The sequence below is a fragment of the Gossypium arboreum genome, chromosome 1, assembly GCF_025698485.1.
Source record: "Gossypium arboreum isolate Shixiya-1 chromosome 1, ASM2569848v2, whole genome shotgun sequence".
In the NCBI taxonomy this organism is placed as follows: Eukaryota; Viridiplantae; Streptophyta; class Magnoliopsida; order Malvales; family Malvaceae; genus Gossypium; species Gossypium arboreum.
This window is the reverse complement of record NC_069070.1, coordinates 25,605,068-25,623,383: the sequence shown is the minus strand read 5'-3', so window position 1 is coordinate 25,623,383 and position 18,316 is coordinate 25,605,068. Positions and strand designations below refer to the sequence as shown.

At 35.1% G+C, this 18,316-nt stretch overlaps 1 non-coding gene across 1 annotated transcript; it reads left to right on the top strand.

The window, feature by feature from the left end:
* On the top strand, positions 1 to 105 carry LOC128281934 (small nucleolar RNA R71). The gene has a single exon (XR_008272221.1). It is a non-coding gene; the product is annotated as a small nucleolar RNA R71 (small nucleolar RNA).
* Positions 106 to 18,316: the final 18,211 nt, after the last annotated feature.

The window sequence follows — 18,316 nt, the reverse complement described above, 5'->3', positions numbered from 1 at the left end:
AGCCCATGGTGAGGGCATCTTCTCAAGAGGTCCTTGTATCTCTCCCATGCGTAATAGTGTTTCTAGATCCATCTACACAAAAGAAGAGATATTATTCCTTAGTTTGGCCTTTTTAGCCAGCGAAAAATATTTAAGTAAAAACTTTTCGGTCATTTGTTCCCAAGTAGTGATTGACCCTCGTGGTAACGAGTTCAACCATTGTTTAGCTTTGTTCCTCAATGAAAAGGGAAACAACCGAAGGTGAATGGCATCATCAGAAATACCATTGATCTTAAAAGTGTCGCAAAACTCTAAGAAATTCGCCAAATGAGAGTTTGGGTCCTCGTCCTGCAAACCATCAAACTGAACAAACTATTGGGTCATTTGAATTGTGTTAGGTTTCAGTTCAAAATTTTTTGCAGCAACAGCAGACCTAACTATACTTGACTTAGTTCCTGTTAAAGTAGGTTTAGCATAATCATACATAGTGCTTGGAACAGGATTCTGATTTATTAGATTAGCAGCAATTGCATGAGGTAGCGGATTTTCCTGATTTTCAACCATCTCCTCGGTTGTGGTGTGAATGTCATCCTCTTGCTCTTCCTTTGTGTATCTTAGGCTTCGCCTTATTTCTCTTCAGTTTCTGCGAGCTGTGCGATCGATCTCACGATCAAAATAATGGTCCTGATGGGTTTCTTCTAGTCATGCACTACAAAAACCTGCCAGAAGCGAATAAACGAAAAATTAGAAAAGAAAATAAAAATTTAAATTGCAATAAAAATAAAATGGCTAAAGTAATAAAAAATCGAGTGTTCCTAATATCTTAGTTCCTCGACAACGGTGCTAAAAACATGATCGTGTGATGTGATACATGCAATAAGTTTTATAATTTATGAATGTCCGTTCTTGAAAACTAACTATTATCATGACAAAGGCAAGCGTACCTTATCGAACAGTAGTATAGCTTATGGCAAGATCGGGATCTCGAACCCAAAGGAACTAAAAGTACTAGTATTAACTTTCTTTTTATTATCTAGCCTAAAAATAAAGGAGTTTGTTTTATCTAAGCAAATTACTAAATTGAGAATGCACAGAAAGTAAATTGGAGAAATAAATTTTGGGAAAAATGAATGATTTGGACAATACCTAAGGGAAAAATCCACCTAGACTTCACTTGTTATTGACTCTGGATCAGACGATTTATTCACTTGACTTGATCCGTAGAAATCCTTAATTTATATTATTATCTCTCTCAAGACTAACAACGTTTAACCCTAGGTTGATTAATTGAAATCTCTTTCTAATTAACTCCCTAGTGTTGCATTAACTTGATCTATGGATTCCCTTATTAGGTTTTACCCTAATCCGGCAAAATCTTGTCACCCTATCTCTAGGCGTGCAATCAACTCTGCTTAATTATGTTAGATCTACTCTTAGACAGGGAATTTTGCTCCTCTGAATAAGCACATCAATACTTGAATCAATATCCTGGAATATTAAAGAAAGAATTAATAACACATTATTAAGAACAAGTCAAATATTTATCATACAATTCAGATAATAATAACAAGATTCGTCTTAGGTTTCATTCCCCTTAGGTATTTAGTGGGTTTAGTTCATATTTATGAAAGAAAAAACCTCAAAAGAATAATGATAACAAAACATAAAGAAAATTCAAGAACTCTTGAAGGGAATTGAAGGGAGATCTTCAGTTTTGAAAGTGAATCCGGCTTTTGAGATGGATCAATCGGCTTTCCTTAAGTAATTCCTTGCCTCCTACTCTATGTGTCTCTTTTTGGTACCTCATGGGTGTTTATATAGGCCTTAGAATCCTTCTAAACCCTTAAGAGTGGCCTTTTCTGAATAGGACTATACTTGGGCTCGACAGGGACATGCCAGTGTGACACGCCCGTGTGCGATTGCTTCAAACCGTGTTCGAGCCTGTTAAATAGACATGGGTATGTGGTCTACCCATGTAAGTCGTGCTCTATTCTACTAAAAGGACACGGGCGTGTGGTCTGCCCGTGTACGGAAGTCTCGGCCGTGTTGATTTCACATGTTGGTCTATTTTCTCCATTTTTGGCCCGTTTCTCGCTCTTTTTACTCTCCTATGCTCATCTAAGTATAAAACATTAAATTAAAGGATTAAGAGCATCGAATTCACCAAATCTAAGGATAATTCATCCAAAAATATGCTAAGTATGAGGTAAAAATATGTATAAATTACAGTTTATCAGCCTGCAACAACTCATCATCCATACCTTCCAAAACAACTTCTCTTAGCCTTCCAGACAAAACCACTAGCAAATTCCAAAGACCTCCTAATGGTTCTAACTATAACAGCTTAGGGCTCTTCACTTAAGGTCTCCTCTAAAGCTTGGGCCTTCTCAACTAACTCATGAAAGAACTCAACAAATTGCGCTACTAGATACAACTTTATATCTCAGTTCTGTCCAAACCTGAACCTTTTAATACTAGCCTCTTGAGCCACCAACTCAGGCGCATACTAGCTCAAATGCATGAACTCTACCCCGTACTCATTCATAGGTAGAGTACCCTAGACCAAATACATGAACTCGTGTCTCCTTGCCTCTAGATATTGCTCTTCCATAAACTTTCTCTAGAAAAAATCCAGGAAAAAGTCCCAATCCACTCTCTCAAACGCAGTAACATGCTCAACTGTCACCCATCAGTGATGAGCCTCACTATCTAGCAATGACACATTGTAACCAAGCTTATCCTCATCAAAATAGCCCACTTGACCAAGGATACGGGTAACTCCCTCCAACCAGTACTCAACGCAAGTAGGGTCTCTTCCCTTAACTCCTTGAAACTCCTTACAATCTAGAGCTCGCAAAAGCTTTAGTGGTAATCCCTAATGGATAGGGGCAGCATTGGCACCAACGATACACTAAAGTGCCCCAATAAGCTCAAACATCAAGTGCTTAACTTGATCTAGACGAGCATTCTCACTCGGCGATGGTGGTACATCCTCTTGTGGATGTGGTAGTACAACATCATGTGACTGTGGTGGTACATCTTCATGTGACTATGGTGGTGTCAGCATTGCACCGTAACCAACTCACCAAAGGCATAATATAGATCAAATACTAAAGAAAATGTAGGGAAAACGTACTAGGAGTGAGTAGCGATAAGTGATCCAAGGCTTAACTAAGTATAATTTCCTATAGGGCATGGTGTTCTTGATTCCTACTATAACAACCTGTTTTTTAGTGGTGTCAAAAATAGTGGTTTTGCAGCCACAAATTTGACGAGTCAATTGGTGTCTGAAATAGTGGTTTCAAGTAGTAAGACCCTAAATTTAAGTGGTTTTAGAAAATAAGATATCGAGACCTTAACCGTAAATATTTTTATAAATATCTTGATCCACATCCTGGCGAACCCATTGTAATTGTGTACTAGTACTAGGGATATTTTCATTTAAGTTTTGTTCTGAAAAAGGCCAAGTTTCTAATCTTTCGATGATGTCATATCTACTTCCATTGCCCATGTCAAACAAGTCTCTAGGGGTGTTTCAGAGTACAACATGCCAACCCTCATCAATTGGATCTTTCGAATAAAAAACTTGTTTCACTTGAGAAGAAAATACATATGGCTCGTCTATCAATTGTTGTCCAGTGTGAATCAAGCGAGAGAAATTCACCATTGTAAAAACAAATTGATCTTTTTTAATTCTATGAGCAATATTAACATCAGCCTAATCACACTGAAATAAGACAATTTTCCATTTGCCATAATAATCCAACTCAATAATCTCAGTAAGAAGTCCGTAATACTCCACATTTCCCTCAACAAGACTACTATCCCTAGCACTAGCATAACTTGTAATTGAAGAATTAACAACAATTCCACAATTTTAAGTTCTCCTCAATCTCTCACGATATTTTGTATGAAATCTGAATCCATTGATGAAAAAGGCACTATATCTTTTTACTACTCTATTCAAACCTTGGGAAAGCCATTTAACTTTATCATTGATATCCTTCCCAATCCAAACCTATTGAATCGAAAGTAAATTGAGTAATTATAAATGTTATGAGAAAACATTATTATTTGATACAAAATATCGCGATTATGTGTAACTTATTAACTTCAGTTACATACTGTTTGACTTAACCATTCATGAAAATATTCTGTGAATAACTTATTAATCTCTTGATGTTGTAATCTTCAGGAGCATGAACAAGATCTCAAGATTTGTTTGTACTCACTAAGTTAAAAAGAGGTTTAATTGGTTAGAAGATAAACAAATCAAAAAAATGAATATTTATCAAATTCTAGAACTTAGTGGCGTAATGATTCAATTGAATCGTGGTGAAAAAGAACATATCAATGTGCTTGTATCCAAGATAGATCTATCATACTAATTCTGTAATTTCAACTTTACAGATTGGTTCTCCATAACTTTGAAATAAATAAGTTTCGACCAAGTTATGATCAGTGAGCCCAGCATTTCTACTTGGTCTATTCAATCTTGTTTCAACATCTTCTAAATATCTAGAAAAAAAAGTCATACACTCATCTGCCAAGTAACCTTCAGCAATTTATTCTTCTGGATAACACTTATTACGACAATAAGACTTCAATTTGCATAGGAACCTAAAGACGATATAAAATATTATCAAAAGTTGTAACTAAAGGTATAGAGGTGAATGAATGAATACTTTATAGATAAATTAGCACCTTTCTATAGGATACATCCATCGATAGAAAACCGGTCCACCAAGTATTGATTCATGAGGGAGATGGATTAGCAAGTGCACCATAATAGTGAAGAAGGAAGGTGAAAAGATCTCCTCCAAATCGCATAAATTCAAAGCGGCTCGATCTTGTACTTTCTCAAATTCTTCAACATTCAAAACTTTGCCACAAATAGCTTTCATTATATTGGATAGTTCAATTTTACAAGACATCACCTTTTTTGACATACAGCGCCGTAAAGCAACTGGTAGTCATGTGATTTTAAGGAATATAGTCTTCGATCATTAAGACTCACACATCAAGATATATTTGATGCATACGCATCTGAGACCTTTATATCCTTCAACACCATGTAGAACACTTCTTTCTCTTCCTTTGACATTGGAAAAATAGAAGGCGACAACCGATATTTCCCATTCGGAAGTACTTGGGGATGAAGATCACGCTGAATTCTCATGTCAACTAAATCAAGTCAACTCTGAAGATTGTCTTTCGATTTTCCGCTGACATTCAAAATTTTCCTAATGATTTTCTTGCTAACGTTCATCTCAATATGCATGACATCAGGATTATGGTGTAAAATGTGGTGCTCCCAATAAGGCAACTAAAAAAAAAATACTTCTTTTTTTCTACAAGTCTGCCTCATTAGGATCATCCTCTTCATCAGATTCATCCCTCGATCTTTTCTTTGTTTACGTGTTGAGTGGTTGATTCATCTTCCCATAACTAAAATTGATATCTTTTAACATAAACAAGATTTCAGATCCAACGGTCTACTCAGGAGCTCCTCTAAACTCTTCAGTACTGTCAAATAGAGTCCTCTGAAATCTAAATTTATGATTTCCATCTAACCACCGATGATGCCCCATATAAGAGAACTTCTTCCCATTATATAACCACTTCGAACATGTTTACGAAGCATAATAAGGACAAGCATAACGTCTTTTGGTACTCCAACCAGATAAATTGGCATAAGCCAGGAAATAATTAATAGTCCACAATAAAGCTGCATGTACATAAAATTTCTCCTTTCTCAATACATCATATGTCTCAACACCTACCCATAACTATTTCAACTCTTTAATAAGTGGCTACAAATAAATGTCAATATCATTTCCGGGACCTTTCTCTCCAGGGATAATCATAGATAAGATAAGAGAAGATTGCTTCATGCAAATCCATAGAGGCAAATTGTAAGGAACAAGCGCTACAGGCCAGGTACTGTACAAAGTGCTTTTGATTTTATAAGGATTAAATCCATCAGATGCTAGCCCAAACCTTACACTCCGAGTATCACTTGCAAAGCTTGGAAATTTACTGTCAAATGATTTCCAAGATAAAGAATTCACATGATGCCTTAATAATCCATCATCGGTTCGTTGATCATGATGCCACGTCATAGACTCGGCTGTCTTTGACGAAATGAAAAGCCTCTGAAGCTTTGGTATTAGTGGAAAATATCACAAAATCTTTTCTGGCTTCTTTCTTGACTGTGCCTCACCTTCAACCTCATTCACATCTTCTTTATTCATATTCATCCAATGAGATTTACCGCAAACATGACAAGATTGTTGGTTTTTCCTATCACCCCAATACAACATGCAGTCATTTAGGCAACTATGAATTTTGTCGTACCCAAAGCCTAAATCTTTTATCAATTTCTTCATATCTTTGCATGAATGAGGGATTTTTTCAAATGGAAACACATCTCTCAAAAACTCCAACAGCATTGTAAAAGAGTTTCTGCTCCACCCTCCCAAACATTTTAAGTGAAATAGACGAATGCAGAAGGACATTTTTGAATATTTTGATCCCTCATGAAGTTCTTCATTCATTTCATTAAGTAACTTGTAGAACTTCGCCTCTTCTCTTTTTTTCTCTTCATCAGGTACACTTCTTCCCGTTTCAGTAAAAGCATTTTCACCAATATTACAATTACCGAATGTAATAAAGTTAGGTGGAAACAATTGCAAACTATGACTGTGTATATTAAATGCATCCCGCAGTCATCTTCTCTAACAGACTGAGGATAAGCTGGATTAATCGTTGAAGAAGTTCTACTAGATGTACACTCTCCATGGAAAATCCATTTTTTATACCCCGGATAAAGCCATTAACAATTTGATGTTCTTAGACAACTTTATGAAAATGCCAATTGATGTTGCCACACTTCTTACACGGGCAAAGAATCATATTCTCTTGGCTTGCATTTTTAAATAAAAAATTTAGAGAAGTTTGTACTTCATCTCGATAGTTGTTGCTTACCCTTGACAAATTCATCCAGCTCGTATCCATTTCGTTGTTCTTGAAGTCTAAATTTGACAATAAATTACAGTTACATAAATGTTCTCAATTGATTTAAATCATGTCATTGTACTAAAATAGATAATACGTATCAAGTATCAAGTATCTAATGGGTGTAAACTAATTCTGTAAGTTATTTTTTATAAGTATATATTTATGTATTATGTAAGTTATGATATATATTTATGTAAGTTATGTAAGCTATGTAAGTTATGGAAGTTATGTAAGCTATGTAAGTTATATAAGTTATGTAAGTTATATAAGTTATGTAAGTTATGTAAGCTATGTAAGTTTTATAAGTTATATAAGCTATGTAAGTTATGTAAGTTATGGTTATATTTTAATTTAATAAATACAAAATTAACCAATTTTTAAAGTTGAATTCAAAGTATAAATATATAAAAATAAAATATAATTAAAATGTAAATGTAGTAATCTAATAAACAATAAAATAGTAAGAAAAATAAAAGTCTAATCATTGTATATCTTAAATTTCTATTTAGAATTCTTTTTCTAAGGTATCTAGTGTTAAAGTCATTGTTATCAAATCACAATATACTTTATTTGATTTTTATAATAATATAATTAAAATATTAGTCACTATATTATATCAATATTAGTTTAATTCAATTTCAAAATATAAATAAATATTTAAAGAATAATATCAATAAAAATAAATATGTAATCAGTCTCTATATTTTTTTCTATATGCATTTATACATAAATTATTTAAAATATGAATATCATAATAATTTAAAAATAAAAATTTATTGCTTAATTTGGTGTAATAATCTTAAAATAAATAATTGTAAGTTCATATTTAAATTATAATTTTTAATATAACTCAATTGGGTATTATAAAGATTATGATATTTATATAAATATAAATATAAATATATTTTACTATGTTAATAAGTTTTACTTTTTGAATATAGGGAAAAGGTAAGCGCTCATTGATATTCAACAAACTAGAATATCTAAAAGAACTCTAACCCATGTAAAGGAAAGCAAGCCCCATAGATCTTGACTTGAAGCTCACCTTTGAGCAAGGTCAATGATAATATTCGATATCCATGTACTACGCATATACGGGCATGGATATATAACATGATTCTAAAAATCCTCGAAAAAAAAAAACTTAGAAAAATTGAACTACCTGTATCCAACACATCTATATATAACACTTACATCCAAGTCATCCAAGTGACAAAGTTGATTTCGCTTTCCTCCAAGTCTCTAGCATATAAAAGTTAAAAAGAGCTTTCTACCAAGGCTTAAATGCATGCATGCAACGCAACGCAAAGCGAATTGACACCCAACAAAATGGGAGCCATGATTTAATGATATAAAATACATTAAAAAAATCTTTTTGATGTAATGAAAACGTGGCAATATGTGGGTTCAGTTTAGTACCGACTAGGTTTTCCTTGATAATAAAAAACTGCTCACTGACAAATTCCTCTTTCAGAAAGGCAAAATAAAGATCAAGAATCGGATCAAAATGAGCTGAAAGGAGGAAGTTGTTTACTCACAGGAATGAAACGCTAAAAGCTATGAAGACGGAACAACTACCTCTTGTGCAGTCCAATTTGTAGATCAGAAGATATGGAAATGAGAAGTGGTAAAGAGTAATGCCATACAACTTTAAAAACTCATTTCTAATGAGCTCTTATCAACTGGGATGTCCTTTGGGCATTATACCTAATATCAAGTATGTGGATAATAGGGTCTGCTGAACCAGATGAGAGGTATAAACCATCAGGAGACCAAGCTTGATTTATTAAAGCTGATTGTGAGTCACTATTTTCTTGTTCTTGTTCAACTTGAGTTAGCTTTATTCTACTCAACTCTAGTTGTTGAACACATGCTTGTTTAAACACACACACATATATATATGCATCAGTTTATATGTTATGGACAGGTAAGTAAGAAAACAAGCAAATGAATGTGTTTTTTCAGTGTATATATGTCTTTTTTACATTACCTTCTTTCTAAGACGTCTTTTCTTTGCAGCTTCTCTATTTTGAGCTGAACGCCTCAATTTTTTTCACTTTGAACCTTAATGAATTAATCTGGAAAAAATATATATTACAATCCATAAAAACTATTACCGAATTAAGGCTAAAAAATAAATTAAGCCAATGCACAACAATGAATTTTTGGAAAAGAAGCAATAAACAGCTACTAATCTGTTTTTCTACTAACAATCAAACCGTGGAGAAAATATATTACTCACATTTTTTGGCTAAAAATGTAAACAGTTTAAACTAAAAATCTTTCTTTGATTTATTACTTCTAAAAATCACCCTCTTCCTCTTTCAAGTTCTGTTTTCCATTTCTAGGTCTAGCATTACCCACCAATTTTCCTTCTTCCACAACAATGCTAAAGCTTCTTTTACGTCCACTCTCAAACCCTCCCAAACACTCCTTCTCTTACTTCTTCTCCCACTCTATTTCCAAGACCACTTACAACCTTCATTTTCCCCTACTTCCAAACCTTCAAAACCTAAACCAAAGCCACCCGACCCAACCCCAAACTGAAGCCCGACTCCTATAATGTCAGTGATGCAGCAGAGGAGTGTATAACGAAAAAACTTATCGTTCGGTTGCGGTAGAGGATGGCGATGTAGTAGAAGGGACACTCGACTGCTATGCAGATGCTCGAGTCTGAAGCGCTACAGCAAATGGGTGTCGATTTTGGTTTGGGGGAAATTTAGGGTTTTGGAGAAATTTGAAAGATTGGGGAAATAATTTAGGGGTAAAAAGATGGGGTTTCGGGTATTAGAGGAGAGCAAAACGACGTAGTTTCCTTTTTACTTAAAAATGAAGGTTCATGGTGTTTCTAACATAGCGCCGCTAAAGGTCGATCTTTTGCGGCGTTTTTAACATAGCGCTTGTGACAGCCCAAAATTGACCCTAGTCGGAAGGTGGTCTCGGGACCACAAAACTGAGGCATAAAAATAATTAAAAATTTATTTTGATGCCTATAATATGTGTGTGCTCATGTATGACATTTTATGATGATTGATTTAGTGTTATAAGGGTGAATTCCACAAGAAAGGACTTAGTAATGAACTTTGAAAGTATGATAGGGAAATGTGAGATGACTAATTAAAGCATGCATGCAAAATAATGGACTTGCATGTCAAATTCCCCTTTTATAGGTGGTGGCCGCCATGACAAGGAGGATGGGCTAAACATGTCATGAAACATGTTTTGTTGGTGCATTAGGGTGAAATAATAAACAAAGGTGTATGGGTGATAAAAAATGAAAAAAATGTGTGTGAGTGTGGTAATCCCCCATTGCCGTGAGTTGTAGAGAAGGAAAGAAAAAATTTTGTTCATCCTTTCTTTGAGCCAAAACTAAGGAAGAAGGAGGATTTTTGCTTCATGCTTGGTTTGGAAGAGATCTAGAAGGAGATTTGGCTAAGTTTGCATCAAGATTAAGGTATGTATGAGGTTGTGTTAGGAGTTTCATGCATGTTCTCATAATGACTTTATTAAGCAATTATGTCCTTTTTTCTTTTCCTCATATCCAATGAAACACGGTTTAAATAAATGAACCGTAAAATATCATGTGACAGCCCAAAATTGACCCTAGTCGGAATGTGGTTTCGAGACCACAAAACCGAGGCATAAAAATAATTAAAAATTTATTTTGATACCTATAATATGTGTGTGCTCATGTATGACATTTTATGATGATTGATTTAGTGTTATAAAGGTGAATTTCACTAGAAAGGACTTGTGTGAGAAAACTTAGAAATGAGATAGGCAAATGTTGAAGTGGCCTATTGATGCACACTAGAAATGTTGTCCTTGCATGTCAAATTCCCAAATTTGACTATAATGGCCGCCAAGGTGGGTATGATGGGCAAGGAAAACATGTTTCCAACATGTTTGGCTAGTGAGTTATGTAGGAAGTATTATAATAAAAATAAGCATAAAAAATGAAAAAAAAGAGAAAGATGAGCTTGGATGCCCTTGTTGCCGTGAGTAGAGGAAAAGAGAGGAGAAATTTTTGTTCATCCATTTTCACTTCTTGGCCGAAAATACTAAGGAAAAGGGGAGGATTTTTGCTTCATGCTTGGTTTAGAAGAGATCTAGAAGGAGATTTGGCTAAATTGCATCAAGATTAAGGTATGTATGAGGTTGTGTTGGGAGTTTCATGCATGTTTTGGTTGCTAACTTGATGTGCATGTTAGCCATGGCTCAAATCTTTGTTAAGCCATGGAAATGGTATTTGGCCAAAGTTGTTATGGTGATAAAGCCATTGCATGCTAAGTGTGAAGCTTGATGATGATGCATGCAATGATGGATTGTCTACTCTTGAGTAAGATTTTGAGCTTTCTTTTGTTTTATCATGATTGAAGTTGAAAAGGAGCATGATTGTCATATTCGCCATGATGCATTCATGAGCATGGTTCATGCTTCTTGCATGTTAGTTAAAATTTGTGTTTTGGATGGCTATGGACACCTTGAAATTCGCCATGCTCATATATGTATATATATGTTTGCACATGATGTTTTCGTTATGAAGGAAGTGATGAATAAGTTTGTTTAAAGAAGAAGATGTTGAAGAATAATTGTGAAATTGTAAGCACATTCTGCCTAGCACACATATGAGTGCTTGATGCTATATTGTAAGTTTTGAGCTACAATATGCAAAGCATTAACTAGTAAAATACATGCTGTTTTTGTGTGGTATTATGCATAATTGGCCTCAACATGGACAAGTATATTCGGCCTTGGGTAGCCTATTGAAGGCCTTAGCTTTTCCTTGATGCTTGAATAAATTGTATTGAATTGCTTGATGTAGTATAAAATGTGCATGACCATTGTGTATTCAAGCTAAAGGGTGGCCATATGACCATTTAAATTCCTTGTCATATTCGCCATAAGCTAGCACAATGAGGTTTTGATAAATTGAATTTGTTTGAATTAGCTCAAGAGCTAAGAGGGCCACAATTGGACAAGGGAAGGAAAAAGTGATCGAATAGCCGTAAAAGCCGCTCGACAACATCCGAGGTAAGTCCTCAAGAAGTGACCTTACTTGAATTATGTGGAATGAAATATGGATGTATTGATTATTGATTTATGTGTGTATGAGTATTCGAATGATACCCGGCTAAGTCCCGAAGGCGATTATGTTAGTGATTATAATTGTGTTTGAGCCTTAGTAACGAAAATAAATATGTATGTCCAATGATTATTGATGTATGTGTGCATGAGAAATTGATTGATATTCGGCTAAGCCCAAGACAATTATGCTGGAAATTATAACCGGTTAAGACCAAGGCAATTGTGCTAGTGGCTACATCCGGCTAAGACCAAGGCATTCGTATGAAGTCATTCTATCCGGCTAAGACCAAGGCATTTGTGCAAATCGTGATATCCGGGTTAAGTCCCGTAGGCCTTGGTGCGGGTTACCATAACCGGCTATGTCCCAAGGCGATTGATCGAGTAGCGACATCCGGTTAAACTCAAAGGTATGTGATTTGAAAATTATAAGCTTGCTGGAAAATTTCAGCTAATGCACTTGTGAAATTTCCCAATGACAAGGTAAGTGTGGTGTGTGCTTTGCGCGCTAGGAGTAAGAGCGTGTGAATATCCGCTCCTATGATGGAACGAGTTATCGGCCTTAATGAAGCCTTTATTTGTGTATGAACATAAGAGTTGGGATGGTGAAGTAAGTATGATTATGTGAATGTGCATTAATGAAATGATGCATTTAACTATGTGAATGTATTGCTGTAATTAGAGTTGATTATATTCCTTGAGACTTACTAAGCATAAAAATGCTTACTCATTGCTTTGGCTCTCGCTTTTCTAGATTTCGCCGATAGCAATCGGATTCGGGATCGTTGAAGTCAAGTCATCCACACTATCAAGCCCCCATTTTGGTATAAATTCTTGGTTGAACTTGAAATGGCATGTATAGGACTACCCTTGTTGGTTTAAATATGTTATGATGTATATGTGTACGGCCATGCGAAAATGGCTCGTAATAGTGAAGTATCAACTTAAACTATTTGCGGTTTGTATATATATATATGGTGTCATGATGTGACTATGAATTGGAAATGGGAATGTTGGTCACATGATCAGCCATTGGCATGGTTAAAATGATCATATGTGGACCTATGTAAGGCAAGACTAGTTGGTTCATGGAGACTACAAAATAGGTAAGACCTACCTTAAAACAGATGCTGCCAGCTGCAGTAACGTGAATGTGAAAAATCACAAAATTTGTAGGAATGGTATTAAATAGTGAATCAGCTATGTAAATGAACATTGATGAGTCTATTTTCATATGGAAGAAACGAAATGGTCATAGGAGTTACATGTTAAGAGATATTAAAGCTATTGTGAGACAGGGCCAGAACGGTTTCTGGGTTCCCTGTCGCAACTTTAAAAATTTACTATAAATTATCCAGAAATAATTAGGAGACATACCTTATATGTACAGATTCCATTTTGAGTCTAGTTTCATTAGAAATAAACGTCACCAGCATTAAAGCCCTGTACAGAGAGATATTCAAGTTATACCGCGCGAAGGTCAGAGCAGTCGATCCCTGTAACATGGGTGACTTTAACTAATAAACTGTACCAATTGGCCAGACCAAAAATTCTAGAAATAAATCCATGGATGGATATATGAGTCTAAATTCAGGGAAAATTTACGAAACCAGTTTCCGAGTTTTGAAACTCGAGATATGATTTTTAAGGCGACAGTGACGCAGTTTTTCCAGCCTGACTGGAAATGTCCAATGGATGGGCAAAACAAGTGAACTTGGCTTGCTAACCCCTCGTGTCCGACACCGGCGATGGTCTCGGGTTCGGGGTGTTACAGCGCTGCTAATGAGACTAAAAAGGCCACCCAAAATGGCACCATTTTGGTTTAGTGAAATGAATTTTTCTGGCATTTTTCATAAAAAAACACCGCTATTTCTTATCTTTTATAGCGTTTGTATCATAAACGCCGCTAATGCCTTTGATACAACTATTATTTATAGTTTAATTATTTATTCAATTCCTTTAAATGACGTTTGTTTTGTTTCAAACAATATATTTAATTTTTAAAATTTTATAATTTTAAATTACCAAGAGGTGGATTTTTGGGGAAATAATGAATTTCTCTCTCCTTTTTACTTTATTATGCTTTAGATATTAATTTAATAATATATATTACAATATACAAAAGTAATTAAGAAAATAATCGTGTACCCTAAACCTAAACCCTAAAATAAAATGATTTCTTGTCGTTTTTAGTAACACTCCAAAATCCTCAACCCTAAAATATAAACCATGAATCATTAACCCTATACCTTAAACTCTAAACCCTAAACTCCAACCACTAATCCTAAACTTTAAACCCTAAATCCTAAACACTAAAACCATAAAATCTATATAACAAACCTTGATTTTTAAACCATATACCCTAAAAATACTAATTAAACACGAACCCCTAAATTGTAAACCATTAACTCCAAGTCTTAAATCCTAAACCCTAAAATAACATATTTATTACGGTGTTTTTTTATCAAAAACTAAAGGATTTGGGGAATAAATAAAGGGTTTTGTGAAAAATTTCAAGGAAATCTAATTTGGGAAAAAATTAAAGGATGGCTAAAAAAATGACGGCGTTTAAGTCAAATTGGTATTGCAATTTTGTGGCGTTTATGAAAAATGCCACTAATGCATAAGCTCAGTGGCGTTTGCAGTAAAAAAGCCACTAAAACTTAATTCTCTGTAGACAAACAACATCTTCTAGGCAACTAATTTTGTAGCGTTTATAGAAAATGCCACTAATGTATAACATTTGCGACATTTGTTGTCAAAAATGCCACTAAAAATTTATTGCTCTGGAACGAAACTACGGTGTTTAAGTGAAATTTTTATTTCATATTTTCAGTGTTTTATGCAAAAGTGCCACTAAAAAATTTATGCTCTGTAGTGAAACGCCATTTTTTGGTATTTCAACTTTGCGGCATTTATGAAAAACGCCACTAGAGTATCACTTTTACGGTGTTTTGTTCCAAAACGCTAGTAAAAAATTAATTTCCTGTTCTGAAACATTATCGTTTAAGGCAAATTGGTATCACAATTTTGCAGCATTTATGAAAACCGCCACTAAAATTTTATTCTTCTATAGGGAAACGACGCCGTTTTAGTCGATTTGTTATTCAAATTTTACGGCGCTTGCGTAAAGCGCCACTAATGTAACAAAGTTGCAGCGTTTTATTCTTAAATGCTACTAAAAGTTTAATTCTCTCTTGTGAACGTCGACATTTAATGCAAATGTGGATTGCAATTTTGCAGTGTTTTCTCAAAAAAGCCACTAAAATTTTAATGCTATGGAATGAAACGACGCCGTTTAAGTCGAATAGGTATTGCAAATTTGCGGCGTTTACGACAAATGCCACTAACATAACATGTTTGCGGCGTTATAAGGCAAAACGCCACTAAATTTTTTTCCATGTAGTTGAACACCGCCGTTTTGAAAAATTTTAGTACAAAAACACCGCTATAGCTTGAACCTTTTGCGGCGTTTTCCTTTTAGCTCCACTAATGTATAAATTTAGCAGCGTTTTTATTCCAAATGCCACTTAAAATGCTACTAAATGCTTAATTTTCTGTAGTGATAGATATGTATGGATGAGTTATGGCCAAATGTGTAAGTTTAGGTATATGTGCTTAATTGTGATTGGGGTGCCTATATGTCATCTTGGTTGGATGGATAAATGAGATATTGAGTTGGTCTTACTATGCATGTTTTGGTATGTTTTGATGCCTTGGTTAAAGATACAAATGCCTTGTAGGTGCATGCTTTGAATGGGTGAAAGAAATGGCTTTATTTAGGCTAATTTCTTGTCCGCGCAGCCTAAGACAACAGTGTGTGTCTCAGTCGTGTGTGACACACAGCCATGTGACACAGAAATGTGTCCCCTGTCAGTTTTAAAGGTTGCAACTCAGATAGTTACACAACCTAGCATAGGCCTGGCACACGAGAGTGTGAGGCCATTTCGAGTGTTACACGGCCTAGCACAAAAGCGTGTGGCTTGGCTGTGTGACCCAACTCAGAGAGTTACATGGGATGGGACATGGTCATGTGTCCCTATTTTGATTATTACACAACCTGAGACATGAGCATGTGTCTCAGCCATGTGAGTCCTGCGGCTGTGTGACCCCTACAGTTTTGAATTTTCTAACTTTTTCCTTAATGTTCCAATTGTTTTTGATTTAGTCCCGAATCATTTCTAAAGTGTTTTCAAGGCCTCGAGGGCTTGATTAAGGGATAATATGCATGTATATGAATGGATTATGCTATGTTTATCGTAATGTTTGGAAGTGAATATTTTTAGGTTACATTTTTACGGTAATGCTCTGTAATCCTATTCCGGCGATGAATACGAGTTAGGTGTGTTAGATTAAGCTTAGGGTTAATATATATTAGGATTAATATCACAAGTTAATAATATAAAAATATGAAAAGTACGATAAGGTTCACCAGTCGTTTGAGTCAAGTATGACTAAACTCAAATATGGCTCGATCGATGGCTTAAGTTGATGGAGCTCTAGCTCGGGTTGATAATTACTGAATCGAGTTCGATTTCTTTTAGTCAAAATCAAATAGATCGCAAAGACTATTACCAATTTAAACCCTTAACTCAAGAAAAGGTGCAAGTAAAAAAAATGATCCACAAATTTAGTATGTAATCTACAAATTAGACAAGTGCCATCAATTGACATACCTCTTGACTGAAGCTCAACTTTAAAAGGAAAAAGTTAGTTGGATAGTTTCCAAAGGAAAAATATTATCTTAAAAGGAAATTCATTTCTATAAAAGGATTTCCAATTGAAAGACCATAGGAAGGAATTGTTACACTATGTAACACCCCGTACCCGAGTCCGTTACCGGAATCGGATACAAGGTGCACACAGACTTAACTATTTTCAGAGTCCATTTAGAAATTTCCAGACTAGCTGGTCACTGCGTCACTGTCGCCTTAAAAATCATATCTTGAGTTTCAAAGCTCAAAATTTTGTTTCGTAATTTTTCCCTGAAACTAGACTCATATGTCCATCTAAGATTTTTTTCTAGAATTTTTGGTCGAGCCAATTAGTACAGTTTATTAGTTAAAGTCTCCCCTATTCCAGGGTTCGACTACACTGACCTTCTACAGGGCTTTAATACTGATGCCGTTTCTTTCTATAGAAACTAGACTCAGAGAGGAATCTATACATATATGGAATGACTCCTAATTATCTCTGGTTAATTTACAATGAATTTCCAAAGTCGAACAGGGGATCCGAAACCGTTCTGCCCTCGCTTCACGAGAACTTTAATATCTCTTAACATATAACTCATATGACCGCTTCGTTTCTTCCATATGAAAGTAGATTCATCAAAGTTCATTTACATAATTTATTCACTATTTAATACCATTCCTACTATTTTTAGTGATTTTTCACATCCACATCAATGCTGCTGTCAAGATTCGCCTTTAAGGTAGGCTTTACCTATTTCATGATTTCCATAATTCAATTGGCCCTTTTGCATACATAGCACAAAGTGTGATCATGATTAACCATTCCAATGGCTAATCGTTTCAAAACAATTCCATACCTCATAATGATCAACATACAAACGATTATGGTACTATGCTAAAACGATATATAAGCCATTTTCGCATGGCTATCCAAGTTTACACAAAACCGAAAGGTACATGACCTTTAACAAAAGGGTAGTCCTATACATGCCATTTCAAAGTTCAACCAAAATTGTACCAAAATGGGGCTTTGATAGTGTGGGAGACTTCACTTCCAAAATCCCGAGTCGATAGTGACTAGCCAAAATCTATAAACAAAGAAACAGAGAAAACGGAGTAAGCAATTTATGCTTAGTAGGTTTGAGCAAGAAATTCCAAGACAACAAAAGCATAGCAATCATATAGCTAACGGTAATTTCGTATGCACAAATTCTCAATGTCATACTTATTTCACATTCCAACCCTATATTCATACATAAGGGATCATCTTAGCCAAATACCGGAAGCTCATTACTCGATCGAGCGAATATCATTCGAAGGGAATCAACTAATTTCAAGCACATACGAACATACCTCATTGCTGGAATTTTTCAAGCGTATTAACTAAAATTTTTACAGCAAGAACGCTCGTTCTCGAATCACGTACCTTCGGAATTTAACCGGATATAAAGACTCGCTCAAAGGCCTTCGGGACAAACCCCGGTTATAGTAACTCGCACGAATGCCTTCGGGACTTAACCCGGGTTTAGTAACTCGCA